At 35.6% G+C, this 22068-nt stretch overlaps 1 protein-coding gene across 4 annotated transcripts in view; it reads right to left on the bottom strand.

The window, feature by feature from the left end:
- Positions 1–22068, bottom strand: part of LOC117243233 — a 185605-nt gene that overhangs the window by 155222 nt on the left and 8315 nt on the right. Inside the window, exon 2 of one of the 4 annotated variants that reach the window (XM_033510524.1) lies at positions 9365–9525. The exons of the other annotated variants lie outside the window; for them this stretch is intronic. The gene's annotated coding sequence lies outside the window, so the exon portion shown is untranslated. The remainder of the gene's footprint in view (positions 1–9364; positions 9526–22068) is intronic. 4 annotated transcript variants of the gene reach the window in all.

The raw sequence follows: 22068 nt of genomic DNA, 5'->3' as shown, positions 1-22068 counted from the left end.
CCCTAGGGAATTTATATACATCAGGATTTTGCTTGTGCACCAGCCTCGATACGATAAATTGATTGATTCATCGAGGAAAACAAGCCGCTGGATTGCCAAAGAAGGGCAAGAAATTAATTGAAATCGAGTTGACAGAATGAGCGTCCTGTTAAATATAGAGTGTACAGAGGTGGAAATATTCGGAGAACTAATATTTCATCGCAGTGTACAAATAACACCGCGTTTCTTACTTAATTTCTGACTGCTAAAGCCTTTGAAATTCCCTCTTTCACTTTGCGAGCAGAGAGCGTGAGAAAGAGAGAGAGGGGGGGGGGAGAGGGAGAGCTGGTCGTTTCACCACAAGCCCTCAAGGAGAACTTCTTTTTAAGCTCTTATTAATCCACCGTTTTCGAAGTAATACCACCGTGAAAGGTTTCCAACGCAGTTCCGCTTCTCGCGTTAAAGTTTTACGCTCGCACTTTCCTCCTCGCTCGAAAGCGTATTAACAAGCGCAATTTTTCACGGTGTGTCTCGCGTGGGAGAGGATTCTCCTCAATAACGATCAACGAGAGTAAATACGAAAATCAAGGGCAAGATATTCCAAGTATGTTTGCAAAAGTTGAGTAAACGTAGATGTTTGAAGATGGCAAGGAAAAAGGATAATAATAAATTATAAAAGATCACGATCCTGAAAAGCGTGGATCCTCGTGCTTGACATATAGAAAGGCTGGGGAAAGTATTTGCACACCATTTGCATTTATTATTGCATTTACCTACTGATTAATTAGACTCGACTATAACAAACTTCGTATCATTTAATGGCACGACTAGAGTGCTGATTTTTACGTATTTGTAGGAAGTTCGAAAGTACAAGATCGCACAGACTGCTCGTGATATGAGAAAAAATATACGAAATGTCCGGCGTACAATGCTTTTTTTCTCTAATATCTGGCAGGTAGAACAGAATATTCTACAGAAATTTCCTACTTTTTCAAAGATATGAATACGCACGAATAATCTGCAGTCGAAAAATGCGATTACGAAAATTTCACGCTACGAAAATGAAAGGTACAGACGAAAATTAACGAACCTAAGAGCGTGTGAAAATACACTTTCTAGCCGATGTAACATTTCGAGGAATTAAAATGGATTAAACTGGAGAATATAGAATATGTATCTCGATATATGGCCAATTCCGAGGCCCAGTTCTCGGAACCAACGAAATACCTAATTTAGCTATCGCGGTAATTTCCTAGAAAAAGAGCTGAACCAATGGGCAAAGTTTCTGTAGCAAACTGTTTCGTGGAAAGATCTCGTGCCGAACGAAATTCTGGCAAAGTTTTAGGCTTAGCCGTAAAGTTGGTGAATTATCGTTCGAAACGATCGGCTGTAACATAAGCAAATGTTCGGTTCGCTAATTAGCGTGGCCGAGATAAACCATGACCTTTCCTATTGTGTACCGAGAGAATAGGCGTGGTGTCTATCGATCCTTTGATCGCGGCAAACTTTACGATGTTCATGCAACCATTGCATTCAGTTGGCATCACTTTTCAATAATGGATGCACTTTGCTGCACCAGTTCTCGGTCGAAAAACGTTTATATCAACTGGGTGCAATTTAATTGTCGCTTGTCGAGGGAGGCGAGCACGACAAAAATTATTTCCCACCGTTCTCGAAAGAGCAATCTTATCTTTTCGATTTTTCTCCGCGAAGCCTCCCCTTACAACTGGATGAAAAGTTTCGAACTTTTCTTGTTACCAATGTTTCTTCGTTCTTATTTTTATAAACGATGAAATTTCCGATGAAATACAATAAATTTATCTTTGCTGGTTTTATAGTTTTGATGCTACGTGACGATTAAAACGAATTTATGCGACACTGTTGAAAGATGTATAGACGATAAATGCAACAAAGTTCCGTAAGATACAGAGGCCGTAAGAAATTTTATGACTAGATCGCCAACGTTTATGCAAACTCGTACTTTCGTTAACGTAAGCAAAGAAAAATGGATTGTTTCATCTTCTAAATATTGCGATGAATAGTTTCGCGTATCGCGTACTCGTATTCGTGACCATCAGAATGTTGGAAATCTCCAAGAGAACGTGTACCTAATTGCAAGATTCAACAAAAGGAAAGTACATACCTGGATATTTTCTATAATTCAGTTAATATAATTAGCGGAATTTTACAAGTCTACTAGAAATTCTTTTGTACAACACCGACACATTGGTAATAATAGAATAAAGGAAGTTCCACAAATAGATTGTACAAATTGCAAGTTCACTGATTATCCTGTTCGGCCTAAATGAAGAACGTGTACAGTGGATGTCCATAATCTGTAATTTGTAACTTGCCAGTTCACAGACATTATTAGTTTGTGGATTATTGCGCAGGAATAAATTTGATTGATTATCGCTGTATTAAATTTGAACCCTTTTACGAAACGTGAGAGCTGAAAAAAGTAATCAAAGATCGTGGATATTGAATGGCAATAAAAATAAAAAAAGGGACTTGAATTCAAAAGAAACTTACCATCACAGAATCTCATTATTTCTCATCTCAGAAAACCCGAACAAACAGATCGTTAAAAAGTCAATCTCACAGGTAAAATCGCTGGCAGAGAAAAGAAGGAGTTTACTTTCGTCGCGGGGAACCAGCTGACGTTCAACGTTGCTGTTTCAATACGAGAACAGGAAGATCTGTTGACTCCGGCATTTTCGTAGCCACTTTGAAGTGCAGAGTGCTTTCAGATACAACACATTCGTTACGGAGTCGTGGAAACGTATCGACCTCGTGCGACTTCCCTGCGGAAACAGTTTCTCTGTCATTGTGTCAAGAAGTCAAAGGAAAAAGGTATTAGCTTCTCGGTGCTTAGCGTTTCGGGGAAAACACGACCCGGACAATTTCTACTTGGGCCGCGGGAACGTAATAACGCGTGTTTCGGCGCTTACGACGAAATAAAAAGCAATTGCGATTTGTTGTCACAAACAACAGGAAGATCAATTATAATAACAGCAGGCTAGAAGAAGCGAGTTCGTGTAGAATTATTCATCGAACAATTGGTGAAAGCATAAGTTTTAGAAATGTTAATGGTCGTCGTGTAGAGACAGGAAATTTTGCGATATTTGGAATATGTTTACAGCGAACTAAAGAGCAATTAGGATCTTTAGCAGGAACATTTATTGTAGTAGTAACACTCCTGTAATACTAAAAGAGAAAACTGTAATGAGTTCATTCAGAAATTAACGAACCAACAGTTGATGAAAAAATGAAATTTTTGAAAGTTTCAAAATGTTAATAATCCTCATAGAGGGAATTTTCGAATTCTTTCCATTTGGAATATTTTCCATTTGTAATATTATCCACTTGGAACATTTGAAATATTTGAATGGAGAACATTTGGAACATCACATACTAAGTGTCGAGTGTTAGAGATGCGCGGAGTCACGCGTGATCATCTAGAATTTTCAACATGATCAAATATTTTCAGAGGATGTGTGTCTGTATAACTTGTTCCATACGAGTAAAATACGTGAAATAAGAGAGGGAAAATGTGTGGATGTTATTACATAGAAGATACGTGTGTTGGGTATTGTATGAAACAGAGAATTTTATGCTTTGGGAATTGAATTGTTTTCTATAGAAATTTATCAATATTATTGATGAGTAAAGCATCGTATAATCTAATCTTTTCACCAAAAGTAGAGAAATGTAATTATCAGTTACTAATTTACATGTTGATTGGCGCAGCATCGGAATATTATCGCTCATTCCAACATGATGCATTGTATTATCAACATACTCGTCTCATTAAAAATAAAATTGTTCATGTACAGCATTGACGGCGTTGAAAATTTCATGTATATTAAAACGCTCGCATTATAATATATTAAATATGTATATTGAAAGGTACATTAAAATTATGATAGATTAAAACCAAACTATACTCTGTAAATTAATTATAAAGCGTCGTATGTATGTGACACTGATAACAGAAAGTGTAATTAATATTATTAATAATTCTGGCATCACGTAAACATACTTGCATATGCATGCGACCTACAACAGTCAATATAGTGATAATATAAAAATTTCTACAGATGCTTTGTTTATTTTTTCCTTTTCCCCGCTCGCCTATTGAAAATATTGAAACCTTTACGAATTTTAATTAAATTTATTGACAATTTCGATATCACAAAGGGAACCAGTGATTTATGTCAACGTACATATTGACAATATACAATTTTCTACGCTTATCCTCAAAAGTCTTCCTAAAAGCTTGTGAAAATTTTACGAATAATATGAATCAATATTCTAATAATACAATTAATTTTCCACACTTGTCCTGTTCGTTTCTTTATTTCTGCCCTCTTGTCCCTGCATACTTTTCGAATAATATTGATCAATATTTCAACAATATGGTTAATACTTTTAATAATGCCAACATAACTGTAGACCAATATATGAATAATATAAAATTTCCTACGTCTATCCCATTTTTTCTCCTGTTCTCTCGATTCTTTTTTTAACGCGCTTCAGAGATTTGCGATGTAAGCTGCTGTAAGCTGCAACCTCAAGTCTCGAGACTTTCCCAGTCTACTAAATCGTTCGTCCCAAATCGCCGCTATTTTGCGATGTGCGGTGTCAAAATGAACCTCGCCGGTGACCGTGGCGAGGAAAATATTCGCCGAGCTTCATGAGAGAATATGAAGATATAAAAGGACACTAAGTCAGGACGCGGGTAATGCCAGTAAAACATTTTCCGCAATGACGACGATCGGTCGGTAGCGAAACAATTTATAACTTCTACTTGCAGAACGATGACGACGTTGAAGCTCGTCATTGTCTACGAAGGAGAACGATTATTTCGATGGAACCGAGAGACGATGAACACGTTGAATTAGAAAAGAACAATGCACCCACGCAACACGCGGCAAGTTAGCTTAACGTTCCACGAATTTCACTTGTCGCGATACTTCTCTATATGTGTCTCTACACATCGTAGAAGCTCAAGAAATTTGCATGAATCCTCTTAAACGAATTCTCTTTACATTTCTCTTCAGCGAATTCTCTTTGCGTATCTCTTCATCGAGCACTCGTGCGTACTACGAGTTAACTTTCCGTCGACGCTTTGAAATCTTTGAAATCTGACTGTACAGCTTGTCCGAAAAATAGTGACACATATATATATATATTTTTTTTAATTTTTATAATTTTATTTATATCTTTTTTATTTCATAATTTTTAAATCATGCAAACGGTATGTGGCAATTTTTATCATCCTTCTCAGACTTATTTTTCCACATATTCGGATACTAACATTTTCTTATCGTTTTTGAACGTACAATTTGTTTGCACGTACAAATGCTGATATTTCATGGACGTATATGCCATACAAGTGATAACGATTAGGCTGATAATATCTTAGTACAGCTGGCTTCTGTTGCATGGTAATGCATTTGCTCATCCTGGCACGATTGTGTACGTGAATATTTGGCCGAAAAGCGAACAGAAATGCACGCTCATTCGCCATGTTTATCTGATTGCGGTTTTCTGTAATTATTGTCCATTTTCGAGGCTCGAACGCTCGAATAAAAAAATCGTAGCAAAGACATCGCAAGCATATATGTAGATAAATATATAGATGATAAAAATACTCGAAACGATTCGAAAAGCAAATTTTCACAACTCTGTTCATTTACTGGTTTTTATTTGAGCATTTGCCAACGTTGTAACTAATTTATTTTAAGAGGAAATAACAGTGTAACGTAATAGAACTAATCACATCTGCTCCTGTGCCTCACCACGAACAACCCTATCTACTTTCACAGAAATTTGTAGAATTTCTACTTCTTTACTAACTAATCGTTCCTAGGATTGCATCAATATTTGAGGAATAAAACGAACAATGTTTCTACAAATATAATTAATACAGCCTGGATATTTTTATGCAAATTCATATTTTCCTAACCACTGTACTACAGAAATGCAAACCGAGCAAGAATTTCTTTTATCTGCTAAATATTCTAATAAGTTCACTGTTTTGAGTATTTTACATACAGATAAGAGAAAATGAAATATTGACACGATGTGAATTTTGCTAACTTTTGTACCAACGATTTTTTACCGTACTAATAACGGTCATTTATTCCGTGTTACACATATTTATATTATATTTATTCGTCGTTGTTATTAAACATAAACTCATTTTGTAAAATCACGCTGTCTTTTTATACTCCTTATTTTATGAACTTCTTTTTATCGCGCCACCGTATTTTTGCATATTACGTGTATCCTCTGTTGCACCATTTTCCCAGAAACGCATCAAAATTCACAGTCTAACCGATCGGTGTTTAAATTAATTATCGGCAATCTCGTTACTTTTCAAACAGACTGTCTACGTCCCTCGTTATTCGGTCTCGTTAAAAATACACGTGAGTCTGCCGACTGTTTTCTTTGGCGTGCAATTTTGCCCGGCGATATGTCGAGCGAAAATAAAACGTCGGGACGTTGACACGAAGCTAAAAACGAGACCCGAAGCAGGGTGAATAATAAGCATTTCCTGAATCGCTTTTCCACCCGACGACTAGGTATTTCCTATCGATCCGGTCCGATACATCTAGCCGCTTCATACTTAATAGTTTATTGCGTGCTCGACCGACATTTCCAGTTACATTTGCCCGTTTAAGAGAATGACTTTAATATTTCAACGCTGTGGATGATAAAGGACTTGATGTAGCAGGTTAATGAGCTGTAAAAATCCGATCTAAGAACAACGATTCGATATATTATATTTGGTTGGACAGAAAGTTCGTCCCGTCCTTTTGCAGCCAAATGGAACTGAGTTTAAACAATGGCTCCTTACGCTCAATTTAATTGCTCTAACCTGATATCGTTGATTAATTAACAACCAACTGTAGAGCGTAAAACAAGCGTTTTCGAAAGTACTTGCTCCTCGTTGGCCTGGCACGAGTTCAAACGTGGTTCACCAACAAGACAACGAAAGACCACACGTGCCAGTCGTTACACGACAAAAATTGGTGCAACTTGGTTGGGACGTTCTACCGCATCTGCCATATTCACCCGATATTGCACGCTCGGACTACCATTTATTCCGCTCGTTACGAAACTACTCCAACGATAAGAACTTGTCTTCTCTGGAAGACTGGAGAAACGAATTGAAACGTCCCCTTCTCTCGGAAGATTAAGCAATTCCACGCCGATGGTTAATAACGAAGTTATTACATAGATGGGGAAAAATTATCGAAAGGAATGTTGCGTACGCTAATTAGGAACAATATGCATACAAAGGAGAAAACACGTCCCTCGGTTTGGTCGGAAAAACGGTACGAGCTTTCCATTGATTGTAGGAGATATTCGAAAAGCTAATTCTTATTTCTTATTTTTTCATATTAATGTACATCGCGTGGGTCTTTATGCAAATTTATATTTCTATGCAAACAATTAAAAAGAATTATTTATAGATCACAATGCGAAAAGAAAATCTGAATAAAAGTTTGCTTCGTTCGTTTAAATATTAAAACGGTCATTTCATTTTTCGTATTTTGAATATTTTCGCATGTTCAGATTTCTCGTAATTTTTTATCGTTTGATCGTATTATTATCGACTTTACTATTTTATTACATTATTGTGAATAAACGTCCGCACTTTGTTATTTTTTGTTGCTCTCCGATAAAATTATGACGATGGGATAAAGGTAATATGGAAGAACGAAAATGGCACTCGTAGGCTGTTTTATTATCTGCTTGAAAAGTCCTCTGTATCGGAGCTACATTTAACGCGAAGATAAGAAAACTTCTAAATTAGACTAAATAATCGAAAGAGCAACGTGATTAATTCAAGCAGCGATATCTAAATCCCGTCAGGTAAACTGATAGTCCAATTAATTATTATACGCTATTAACTGATATTGTATAATTTAATTTCTACAATTTCAATTTATCGATTAGAAAGTAACTGACAAATATCGATTTTAGTAATAAATTTGCAATTTAATCGAGACACATTTAATAGTATTTATTCGTCGCGACTGCAAATCAAAGAAAGCAGCTGGATACTTGTGAACTATGGTGTATGTAAATTTGCGAACTGCCGACTCGTGGAAGTGAACCTCGTGAAGCTATGAAGCACACGAGGAAGACGCTTAATGAAGAATAACGATTCTAAAGAAAGCGACTGGGGGAACCGTGAGATTGCAGTTTTCTGATATTCGTCAGATATTAAGATTTTTTAATATAGCAAAGCTACGTTTTTTTTTTTTTCATGAAAAAACTATGTAAGTGACGAGTATTCCTCTGGAAAATTCACGAAGAATATTTAAAAGCTATTTGTGATAAATTTTCAACATCGTAAACGAGTGATTCGCTAGCATGGAACATCAAGAATTTACTTGTCACGATAAAAGTTTAAAATAATTCGACTTTGTGTACCAACTGCGATAGAGACTTTTCCAGTTTAATATTTAAAAACAGAATACAATAAAACTGGCTACGATACAAGTGGCATAGATTTTAGAAGATCGTAAACGAGTAACTTACTAATACAAAAAAGGAAGAGAAGTATTTTGGTATAAAATAAAAATGGAGGTAAAATATTCTGAACAAAACTCGTACATCGATATAGAAGAACTGTAATTCAAATGTTTCGAATCTAATATTTGAAAATTAATTGTAACGAAACTACCATTAAAGCTGGCATTAATTCTCAAGTTGGAGATGAACGATTAGCTTGCCAACGCAAACGAAGGAACAGAACCTCCGTATAACGATAAAAATGATATTCTAAAACAGACTGAACTTATGGAAGAACTACAATTGAGATGTTCCACGTGTAGCATTTAAAAGTCGACTGTAACGAAATCCTGTTACCGACATTGACAAAAGTTTCTAAGATCATGAACGAATAACTAATAAAAAGAAAGAAAGGATCTTCGTATAACGACGAAAGTGGATGCTAAAACAAACTGAACTTACAGACGAGCTGCAATTGAGACATTTGAAAATGTGCAAACTCCAAGTTTCCTTTGAATGGCGGTACTTTCTCGAAATGGAAGACCCTAGAAGAGAGGATTCTCTCGAGCAAACCGCGAGTCCTGTCTAGTGATTTAATTGCCTTTTCGTGATGGAATCCGTGAACCAAATAAAGGTGCAGATTTGGAGAAGTTTGGTCAACATTCATCATAGTGACGTTACCGTGGCTTCGTTTCCGGCTTTTCGAGCCGAGGATTAACAGCGAGGAACTGGTGTAAACAGAGGATTGATTTACGAGGATTTACTTGTCACAGTGTTACACATCTGACGCGCGAGCTTCGCGCTTCTGAAAGAATTAGATAGAAACATTAGGCTGATCGTGAAAAATACATACGTGGTATTATGATAATCTGGAAAGTCGGGGATTCGAGACGACCGGCGATGTTCTGGCCTTTCGTATCAGCACATTTCCTGCCGTTCGCGACACTCAAACTCCTTCCGATAAATTTCCAGCAGAATCTTCTTAACTTGCAAAGTTGTTGTTGCAAGAATCGACTGGAAAATGAACTTCCTTCTTGACAAAATATAACTTCCGATTTTAGGTATAGAAATTTAGTTTAATATATTCTATAAACCGAGTATATTCAGTGTCAGGAAATTTTGAATGGTCAAAATATTCTAACGATTTTCTTACGTGAATTATCCAGAAATCGAACCGATTAACTTTTGTAGCGTCTGTTAATTTTTCAATTTCACTACGCGCGCGCGACTAACGTTCGATTCTCGCCAAACGAATGACTGATTTCCATAAGTTTATTTATTGTAAGAAGATGGCATAAATAATAGTAAATGACAAAGTAAAAAGAACAGTGTTTGGGACATCGTCACTTTTCTCTACCAGTTTCAATTTGTATTGACTGGAAATATAAATTTACCATTTGGAGAAAGTTGAAGATGTCCTCTCTTCTATCGCGACAAACTTTTAATATCTAATTAATCATTCCATAAGAAGATACAAACGAAGAATCGGTGACATTGTAAGAATTTTTTAATTTAACAATTAATAACTTTAACAATAAATTTAACAATTAATAACAAATCAACAAATTATTTCCCGGCAAAGTGTATCGAACGATATGGAAATTACTAGAGTTTGACTTTTAAAAAACTACGTTTCACATGCAACAGCCTAATGCGAATCTGCCATATTCTACGAACTCGAGCCAGTTCCCAATGGCCCAACGAGAGGATTCGTAGCAAATGGAGGTAAGAAGACAGAGAACTTCGAATTTTGTTCGCCTCTGGAAATTCTGCCAGATCGTGAGAATTAGCTGACTCTGATCGTTTTTGCTTCGTAGAGTCAAATTTGCGTGAAAATTAATAAAGTTTGAAATCCGGTTACCTCTAACACGGCTTAACCATAATTGAGTCGAACGAAACGAAGAAGTATAATTGTCTAAGAAAGTCAACCATCCGTTAAATCTCTGTCTTTTGTCTCAAACAAAACCATTTTAAACAAGAGCTATCACAATCTGTGGAATAATGAAGGACTTAATTAACTGTCAGGTAGCTGAGATCGTTCTCCGACAAATTTCCTAAGAATCGTTAAATCATCGACTGACATAAGCTCTTCGTTGTATATGAAAATCGAAGGAGAAAAACATGCTAAGTCCATTTTTCTTGATTTTCGAATTTTAATGTCGCTTCGCGATTAAATGAAATAATTGTAATATAACGTAATTGAAAATGAAGAAAACCTGCCAAGTCTGAAGAGGTAAGTCTCTTAAAAAATATCTGACGAATTGACCAATTTTTATGCCAACTAGTCATCGTATTCTTTCTTCGTGGTCTTCACACGCCCTTTTTATAAATTTAATATTTGCATGACGAAAGCTGTCAATGGTAAACAAAGTAGATATTGAAACTATTAAAACATTTAAAAATAAAATTGTTAAAGCCAAAATTTAAAGGTACAAATAAAGTCAAAATTAATATTATCACCCAGTGTATTTTCTATTATTTAAATATACTTTTATATTAGTTATTACTGAATATCTATTATCACTGAACTCTCCTATTTCTAAAAAAGAAAAACCGTGCGACTTGAAATATTTTCGAAATCGAAATATATCCTCATTGTCGAAATTAAATTTATCGCCCCTTCATATATAATAATAATAATAATAATAATAATAATAATAGTAGTAATAATAATAATAATATATAATAAAAATGTTTAATAATTCGCTTTTTAATTCTTTAAAGCACTTTAAGCTATTTATTTGAAAGGAAACTGTACGTAAAACTTCCTATGCCATATAATGTATTCACAATTCTATCTGACGAGCCCTTTTCCCCATTCATTCGCGTTAAACGCGATGGTCGTGCACCTCAATTAACGTCGTCGCTTTGATCGATCGATCCGTAAACGCGAACGCGATAGGGAGCAACGCGAGGCTCAAATTACTTAAATAATCGAATCGTTGCACGGCGAGTCTGATTAATCGGTGGCAAATCATTCAGGGAATTTCGCGTGGCAGGCCGAATTCTGTCAGGAGATTGCACCGCATCCTCGGACGTCGCGATTCCTGGAAACTATTCAGGACGAGTCTTATCGGTAACCTCGACCGAAATTAATGGAATCCTCGCAGGACAGAGCTCCTGGCCGCAAGAGGCAACATACGCCGTAACATTCCATACGAGACGGCCGGCGGACATCGGCTTGTTTCTGAGAAATTTCATCGTCTAGATCGGAGATTCGCGACCAAGTTCCAATACACAGAAATAAAAAGTAACCGTCGAGGGAAAGAAATGTCGGTAGTTCGGACTTTGTATTATTAACCAGTTAGCTGTTGCGATCTCTTTGAAAAGCGTGTGTCTACAACGTGTCGCGAAAAGCAAACGATGACGAGTATACTCGTCAAACACAGAGTACGCGTGGCTGTTACAATTAAGTTGTAATGGTATGGCTGTTTTGTTATTTTATTTTATTACTGCAATTATTAAATTGCCATTTAAACGGCATGACGAGTATACTCGTCATAACACAAAATATTGTCATTTCTTCGTGACGAGTATACTCGTCAAAAACAACTGACTGATTAATGAATGTGAAGTATCGTCGTTGGAGGATAAAATTTAACAACAGAGCTAGCGACGTTTGAAGTACGAAATTCGTAAGATGACCGAAAAATATTACACAGGGTGTGGCCGAATGATATGTCAAGCGGGTGGCAAGTGATTCCTTGTGAAAAAAAAGAAAGAAATATAGGATAAAATTATATCGTTCGAGGTTTAGTTCTCCAGGAAGTTGACTTTGGAAATTTCTTTGATATACGGTACAACACTTGTTTATGCAAACACCCATCATTATCCTAACACCCTAATATTCGAATGTCGTATGTTCTCCTTAAAAGATACGTTTGTAAAATATGTACATATTTTATTACAGTTCGTATGCAGCGTATTCTTTCTCTTATTCGATCAAGTGAATTTCGATGATTAGAATTTAATACGAAACTGTTAGCGTTCTAACTATCGAAACAATAACATAATTAATAATAGTTATAAATAAAAAAATAATAGCAGGCAAGAAGATATGGGGTCCGTAAATATTGAAAGAATCTATCAATTAATGTTAATTTGTATTTGAAGAAATGAAATTTCACATGGGAAAAGCGATTGTTCTATTATCCGAAAATTCTATTATCCGAACAATTTTGTCTGCCTATTAGTTCGGATAAAGGAGGCTCTACTGTATGTGAATTTGGCTAGTTAGCGACTAGGCAGGAATAAGCAATCAGAAGGTGATTATTTCACGTGCGAAAATAAGTGGAAAACGAAGAGTGAAATTTTTCCACTTGAGGCTGCATTTTCAAGAAAATTGAGTTCGTTCACGTTGAGTTAATAATCGGTTTTGCACACGCGTATGAGAAATTTTCGAATTTTCTTTTCACGAAATCAAAACGCTTTATGAACAGATTTTATTCCACGTTCATTTATTTTCACACGTAGAATAATATGCTACCGATTATTTTTTTCCACTTGGCCTCGCTAATTAGACCACGGCTAATTAGCCGCGCTCAAGTATACTTGATAAATTTTCACACTCTAGCTATACAGATGATAAAATACACATACATAATAAAGGATATGGAAAAATTGATAACGCGAGAGAAAAATCATTTGAACCAGGAAAGATATGCGAATTGTAAATCTATAAAAATTTCTATGAGAAACTACTACGACAAATTGCTATTTTTATGAAAAACATTTCCACGATATTCTGTCCGAGATCAGTTACGTTAATTATCCTGTAATTTGGATAATTCTAAAACTTCATCTGCCGTTACTTTTATCCTACTTTGTTAACTCGACGACAAGGATATGATATAACTTGAAGTTTCAAACAAAATCGAAGTTACTTCCACTAAAATCAAACACAAACTGGCACTTGTTACTCGAACTAATTAAACATAAATTGGTATTTCTTACTTGAGCTAATTAAACGTGAATTGGTACTTGTTAACACGAAACTTTAACTACACAACTACAAATATTTATTAAAACGAAAGACTGTGGTGTAGAAGGAAGATGCTACACATTAACAATATCAAGCGTGTTTAATTAAAATTATATCATAGCTCATCTGTTGTTTTCACAAAGAACGATAGTCCAAACAATTCCTGATTATACAAATATTTTTGCGACGCGCTATCAAACTTTAATTAAACTTTTTAACGAGACGTTTTATACGCAAATAAATTTATGAACGAAACTATCAGCAAGATTAAACGCGATATCCCAAGCTTTGTTTTGCGATTCGCCTTAATTGAATTAGTGCATGCGGGGTCGATATTATAATTAGCATCTTGTCACGTTTTATCTTGCCTTTAATGAAGAAATTTTTACCTTGCAGTTCGCCGACGAACGTTACACAGATCCATAATTCGCGACTTAAAGTTGCGTGCCAAGCAGGACCGAAATAGATCGCAATATGCTCTTGTTAAGCGCTTTCAACGAGTTCGTTAATAAGAATTTTAATCGAAGGTAACCCAGGAAAGAGATATGCGCGCTAATTAATTATTAATCAATCGAGTTTGCTATAACGATGACGTCTACCTGGTCTATCTGTGCTAGAAAAATGACAATAGCGCTGATAACCTTGCATTACATACAGTTCGAATCGACGAAATAAGTAGATATAAGTGCAGATATTTATGAATTTATGGAAAACTTTAAGGTGCAAAGATTTAAATATTTTATTTTTTAAATATTTTACTTAAATTTACATTTTTATTTATTTTATTTACATTTTCATTTTTTTAATCCTATTTTTATCAAAATTGTTTAACATTTTATTTGGCAGATGAAAGAAACCTTCGTTCATAAAGGTATAAATTTACACGAACATTTACAATCTGGATATGAAAGGCGAGCTTGCAATTTACTAATTCAAAGGTAAATTCCACCATCCGTAACGCTACGATAAATTGGAAAAACTGCTACTGCAACGCGGCTTCGAAATTGTTTCGCGAAATAAGTTATTATCATTTGCAAGGGAAATTTTTGGAAGCGAGTAACTCTCGTTGGAAAATTGCAATTTTTGAAAGTTCAAACGGTTTCGAGCAACGAGATAGTGTTTGTTACTCTTCTGATCACTTTGCTTGCATCTGCCCTTTCGGCACTGTTAAGCAAAGCGTGCGTTCAACGAATTCAGCGTGGCCGTGTACGTTCGAGCAGGCTGCAGCTGCCGAGCAATCTCAGAAACTTCACTTTTCACCCTCTTCGCCTCTCCATTAACATGCCATGAATCAAAATTACACGCGTGCCGCGCTGTAAAAGCGTCGCAGTGACGTGTGAAATACGACGAGACGCGGATTTGAAACATCTGCCGTTATTAGAAATCGCGGTAGGAAATCGTCGTTGCGAAACTCGTGTATGGAAATAACGAGAAAGACAGAAGGAGAGGAAAAGTTTTTAGTGGCGACGATATCGAATGCGACTCGTTAAACTTATACGAGTGATCGTATCTGGCGATTCAAAACGCGACACGGACGGCTTCATTTCCCGCAGTTAACTCGTTTTATCTATTTTTAGGTGGCTCGTAAAGTTTTATGGATCGAAGGTGCACATGAAACGTGTGCTAAGGTGAAGAGAGTAAGAGAGAATCGTGAAACACTCGTGAAATCGATCTCTGTCCTTGGTCACACAGAGCTGGTGCTCTTTAATCAATGACTGCAACGCTGCCACACACGAGACGAGTCTACGAACAGATTGTAGATTGTAAAGGAAACCTCGGCTACAGATAAATCCACGACGATACTATGCGCGTTATGCGAAAGCTTTTTAAAATTTCATTGGCATTGTACTCGGACACGCTGTTACGATGTTGAACAGATTTCAAATCCGGAAATGTATATACAAGTTACGAAACATTTATTTGATCACGTTATGGAAAATTTCTCTATTGAGACATGATTTTCACGATTATGTTTGACAAATTTCAAACCAATCCAATTAATTGTATATATGTAGATTACAACATACTTACTGTAATCGTACGAATAAAATCGAGTAAACAAATTAGTATACAGCATGAACAGCTACCTTAAGCTTGTAACAAGTACCAAAGATGCCTTCCACTGAATATCTTGGTTTCTTAACGCAATGGATAATAGACAATCTAAAAATCATAATGACGAGAGTGAAGGTTTTGAGAGTTTGCTTCCAATCACGCGTTTCGACTGCTAAGAATATCATTTCATTATCCGAAAAAATATCGCGAATACTTTACAACAATAAATACAGAACGCTCTGTTTTATGGGAAATAGCAGCGACTTACACCATACCGATTCTCCTAACCCTTTAAATACGTTTGTAACATCGGTAAAATATATCCTTGCATCTTTGCTATATGAACAACCACGTACAATCTCAGATTCGTTGCAAAATCTACAAATATAATCGCCGGATAATCGGATCGGTAATATCAAAATGTTTTACATAACACACATGATATCTGACACACGATTCATAAAAGCTACGTATACGTACATTCGTATACACCTTTGTCTCGCTTCAAAGTATCACAGATTGATATTACCAAGAACGACAAAAAATTCCTCAGCCTGAATCACAGGTTTTACTACTTACTTTCAGTAGTAAAAGTAAACGCGTAAAGGCGGCCGCGGTGATGAGAGGAAACCGCGCTAGCGGCAACAATTCCTTTTGCAAAAATAACGTTGGAACACGCATTCGTATCCGGAGGATTTCATCTTTTATTTACGACAACGGCCTGGTTGTCTCTTATCAGACGAATATAAAGCACGAGGCGAGATACAAGGTGGAGCGGAAGGATAGGTTGCACAATCGTTCGTTTTTATCGCAGCAAGTTGGATCGAAGCCAATGTCGCAAACCGGATACATATTCCTCTGCGGATTAATCCCAAACTTTCGAGCCGATCCCCTGTCCGCTTTGTAGCCCAAACTATCGGACGTCCAAACAGATCTGCGATGCTTGCGACGCGTCGCGTCGTCCGTGAAAAATTGCCATCGTGACTTTCCAACTGGTATACTCCGCCTCTCGCCTTTGATCCGAACGCCTTACTTCGTCGCGACCCGCCTTCATATAGTTCCAGCCACGTCGAAAACCGGCTAATTTTCCGCCGGCCTCGTTAAAATTGTCGATTGCAACATTTGACACTACGAGCCGCCTCGAAAGGTTCGCCAAGGTTTTTAGTTAAGTTGAAAAGAGCGGAAAGCGCCTGAAGAAACAACACCTTAATGAGAACCGTGTAACGACGGGGGCAGGGGAAGACGACCTTCCTTTTTACGTGTGGAACATCGAAGATTGCCGATGAACAGAGAACAAATGAGGAGTTTGCTCTTTTTCATCGACAACATAACTGGCTCGTTGGAAGGCATTATTCTTTCGAAGGAACGAAATAAATTGTATGAAATAAAATTTCTGTTAATTAGCCTTCGATATAATGTTTTCTCGTTACTTATAGTTCAGGATTTTTATTATTATGGAAAATTTAGAGGTGTAGAAATATAAAAAATATTTGAAAATATTTGGTATAATATGTAATAGAAGAAATAGATCTTTATGTAGGTTCGATTTCTTTAGTTTTAAGTTAATAGAAGCATGAAACTGCATAAAAATCTGCGGTCTACTTGCAATCGTCGCTAAATTTTTCATTTTTGTTATGGAAATATTCTTCTAGCGTTTCGACCGCTTGATTCTCAATTTTAAATGGTTTCCGTGTTAAAAAGTATTATCAAGGTTTAAACTAACTGGCTGCCTATTTAAAAGAGATTTTGAAAGCTGTCTTAAATTACAAATTTTTCTATTTGCTATCTAAAATTTCGCAACAGTGAGAATTATCATAGAACGATCCATCGATTAAATTTTAAATAGCAAATAATACATCCAATATATATCATTAGTTATCCTATATGGATATTGGCTATAGAAATTATGTTTCGACAATTAAAACATACATTCATCTTAATTGCCTATAATTTATGAAATTTATGGTATCTCGAAATGAAGCTATAAATGACAAAACCATCGATTTAATATAGAAATTTCATCGCAGTTGCCTTGCATAATTTTAACGACGATTGTGTAAACGATATTAAATTAAATTTTTACATTTGACGACATCCAAGACTGCATAACACGAAACTACTATAGAACAATTTATCGATTAAATTTTTAATAGCAGAAATCCAGCGATACTGTTCGACCTTTTGCGAATCGTGTTGCGAAGGTTACCATCTCAATTACCCATAATGTATAAAATTCATGGAATCTCGAAACAAAGTTGCAAATGACAAAACTTTCATCCTAATACAAATGCCAATTTCATCGCAGTTATCTTGCACAACGACGATCGTGTAAAACGATATAGAAATGAGTTTTTCTATCGAACGACATCCAAAATTGCACAACAAGCAACATTGCTATGAAACAATTTATCGATTAACCAGATTGTTGTTTCTGACGAATATACTCGTCACGAATAAATGGCAATATTTTGTGTTATAACGAGCCCTGTCAGTAATAAAATTAAAAAGTAAAACAGTCGTTTCGTTACAACTTAATCCCATTTTAAAACAGTAACACATACTCTGCGTTTGACGAGTATATTCGTCATCGCTTACAAAATTTATTAATAAATTGTCGCTTAAATTGCGACGCATTTTAGCTACGTAATTTTCAAAGTTTTCAAACAAGTTAGCAACAGCTAACTGGTTAAATTCTCGACAGCAGAAACCCAGCAGTACCATACGACTTCTTATGAATCATGTTTCGAAGATTAAAACATTGGTACATCTCAATCATCTGACTACGACCTGCGGAATTTATGGATTCTAAATGACAAAACATCCAAGCTAATATACCAATTTCATCGCTGTTACACTTGGACAACTATGACGACGATCGTATGTTCATGGCAGAACGACATCAAACTGAGTTACGAACTTTCTGGCGGCAGTTAATCGTTGAATAGCATTTCCATGAATAGAAATTACTGAGATTTTCATTCGTAAGATTTCAGGGAATATTCTAATTCAGCCACTAAGACGGACATTCGCCGCATAAAGTATCATTGTGCAATGCCACGTTGTTCCATTTCACATGTGCATAGTCCACTATCCTCGATTTTCGCGTTCGATCAGTATCCACTTTATTTCCAAGTGGGGCCGCGCTTTCTAAACTAACCTACTTTACCAAGAATTCCTCGTTATTGAGCCAAACGATCATCGAATTTAGCATGTTCCACTTTAGGTAACTTGTCCTTCGACCGCCAGAACAAAGTCTTCCGATTGCTTTCAGGGGAGGAATAGTTCTAGTTTTATCGTCAAATTAGAGGCAATCGCTATGGCTTTTATTAGAGGTTTTAAGGAAAAATCAATCGATGAGCCTTTTAACCCCCGATCACTTCGGTGAGCTGCGTTTTTCTAAATTTTCTACAACATTAAGGTAAGATGAATTTCGTGAAGAAACGCTAGAAAATTTCTACGTGCATATTATACGAAGCATTTCCAAAATTTCATTAGTACCGTAACGAGACACGACTATCGACATTACATTGGTAAAATTTGAAAGGTGTTTCAAAATGTATCTAGAAACCACAAGATATTTATAAGAAGCATACACTTCCTAAAGACCATCAAAGTACTTGGGCAAACAACTCCTCGCTTTAGTTGATAAACCACAATACACAGTGAGAAAATGTTTAGCATTAATTGTACGTTCAAGGCTATTACTCATGCTGTATACTAATTTTCCACCGTATATTTCCGATAAATGTCTTGTCAGTCTAATTACTATATATACGTAGATCTTCGGATTGATTTCAAATTTTACTATTACAATCACGACAGTCGTGTCTCATCAGGTAGTGGTAAAGAAATTTCAAAAAGTTTCGTATAATTCACAAAAATAAGATATTATGGTGTGGAGTATTTCAACTGATTGCGACTCCCAGCACAAAATATATCAAATTCGTGTAACAGTGAACATGTTAATAGTATAATCTTTTCTAGTGAAAAACAATGAGAACCATACTCCTTTTAGATTTTAGCACCGATCAAAGCCACTTTGGAATCTATTTGGCCAGGCTTTGGGGAAGTTCCGACAAGCCGCTTTGCTTTTCTCCCCTAACCGAATTCAAGAGAGATCACTGTGTTTCCCAAGTACTACGCACTGCACGACATCTAAACCGAGGTCCTTTCGACGAAAATTGATCGTATTGTAGATGGGAAAACGATTTAATGCCACTGTCTCTGAATCCCAATACTGGAAACTCGTAATTGAAAAGAATCACTGATACACAGAGTAATAGTTGAATTTCCAGGAACCTGCGCGATAAGATACTAATAAAATAATTTGATATATTGATGGAAATAGATCGACGAATCGATGAATTATACAAAAATTTATGTTAATGCGCGAGAAACATAAGACGTAGAACTTTTGCATTTATTAACACTAGAACTACCAGAATAGTTCGAATGAAAATGACAATTTGGCGAATAAGAAAGCAATGCTTAAATTGTATTTTCCGGAAGAGAAAGAAAGATATAGATCTCGTATTGAAAAGTGCAAAAGTTTATTATCACGAGGATTAGTTAACTACGAATTTATAGCGCATTTGAAAAAGTGATTTAATTTCGAGTTGGAGAGGGAAGAGCTGCTTATTGTAGCACTCGCTTTAATTTATTTAATTGTCCACGGTGATTTAATGGATTTAAAACGTTGCATTTTTAGACGTTTAAATAATTTTTCTTCAAAGTATATGAATTTAGTCTATTCGTATTTTTTTTCGTTTTAACTCCTTTGGAACAAGCTTTAATCATAAGTAGCTCTGGTATTACTGCATTACGACAATTCCACGCATGCGGACAGAAATATTACGTTCTCATGTAATTTTTCATATTTTTCATTTCCATACTATCATCCACGAAAGCCATAGAAGCGGAAGATTCCATTTCCTCTGGAGTCGGAAGAGAAATCTTCGTGGAAACTCGATCATCGTTTACCTGCGTGGTGGCAACGATGATATGTAGTAGACGCATTTCTACTCGATGCTCTCGGCCAGTTTTTACAAAGGCAACAGAGAACCAGAGATAAGGAAAGCAGCTTTTCAACGAACTTCTGGCACATTGCCAAACAGTAGTGACGACGTTCTTTGTTTGACAGGCTGTTTCATATTCCGCTGACAGGTGGCTATTGAAAAATTTACAGCAATGGGCCGTGACACGGAAACAATAAAGAACGAGAGGTAGCCACTGAGATAACGAGATATCTTCCCGTACTTGTAAATAATTAAAAATCACAAAAGGACGATGATAATTAAAGTAAATTTGGAGAAATATTTAAAAGGGAGTACCCTACCCTACTGTGAGTACGTTAGGGAAGCATTCTACTGTAAATTAAAAATATCTATAAATATTTAAGGGAGAACTTTATTGTAAATTTGTAAAAATCGGTATCTACGAATATTTGAGGAGATGTTCTATTGTGAATTTTTGAACATTAATCCCTGTTAATACATAGGGCAGAATTCTACTACAAATTGAAAATTAATCTCTATAAATATTCAGAGAAGCATTCTGCTGTGAATTAAAACTTAACCTCTATAAATATTCGACAATATTCTCTATCGTAAATCTTTAAAAATTAAGGTCTATAAATATTTGGGGAGATATTTTGTAAATTTTTGAAAGTTAATCTTTCTTAATATTTTGGGTGGTATCCTATTGCAAATTAAAAATTAATCTCTAAAGATATTTAAGGGAGCATTCTGCCGTATCTGAAAAAATCAAATTCTCTGTTTCTGTATTTCCTGGGAGAAAACAGATCTAAAAATATATGTGCAAATCTCTGTGTCTAATGTCTCAAAATTTAATAAACAAAATGCTTACCGATATAAAGAACTATAAATTACTTTTTTTTTTTAATTGGATTCTATAATATCTCAAAAATTGTATCCAAATTTTGGATATACTTTCCACTATTTTGGATATAATTTTTTAATTACCTACTTATCTCTCTCCCAAGTTCTGAATTCAGAATCTTTTTGATTTTCTTATATCAAATGTCTGGAATCGCAGAGAAGATTCTTTTTCTCACCACGGCCAATTTTTATTATCTTTTGTCTTTGAACAAATTTGCGACAAATTATTGAAACATAAATAAATACACATATCTCGCATGTATTTTATAAATAACACAACTCAAGTAACAAATTTTTCAAAAAAACCAGTACTTGTAAATATTTGGAAGCTTATAAAAAGCTTATGAACCTTAACAAAAGGACAGATTCTACGAAACAAGGATCAAATATTATTTTTCTAATTTTCCACTTCTACTCCTCGAACCCTTTCGACGATTTTCATGTTCTAACAAAAAACTGAATTGCTTCCAACTGTAACACTTTTCCGATACACGCGCAAAATGTCGACAGAAAAATTCGCAGACAGAAAAAATATTTAAATTTCCCATTGAAATTCTACTAATCAACGAAATATATTCACCACCACTTGACCACTTGACCCTGGGAAAAATTAAAAAATAGCCT

This window comes from Bombus vosnesenskii, unplaced genomic scaffold (assembly GCF_011952255.1).
Source record: "Bombus vosnesenskii isolate JDL3184/JDL3185 unplaced genomic scaffold, Bvos_JDL3184-5_v1.1 scf7180000013265, whole genome shotgun sequence".
Classification (NCBI taxonomy): domain Eukaryota; kingdom Metazoa; phylum Arthropoda; class Insecta; order Hymenoptera; family Apidae; genus Bombus; species Bombus vosnesenskii.
Note: the sequence above shows the minus strand (reverse complement) of the source record. Positions and strands in the feature narration are given on the sequence as shown.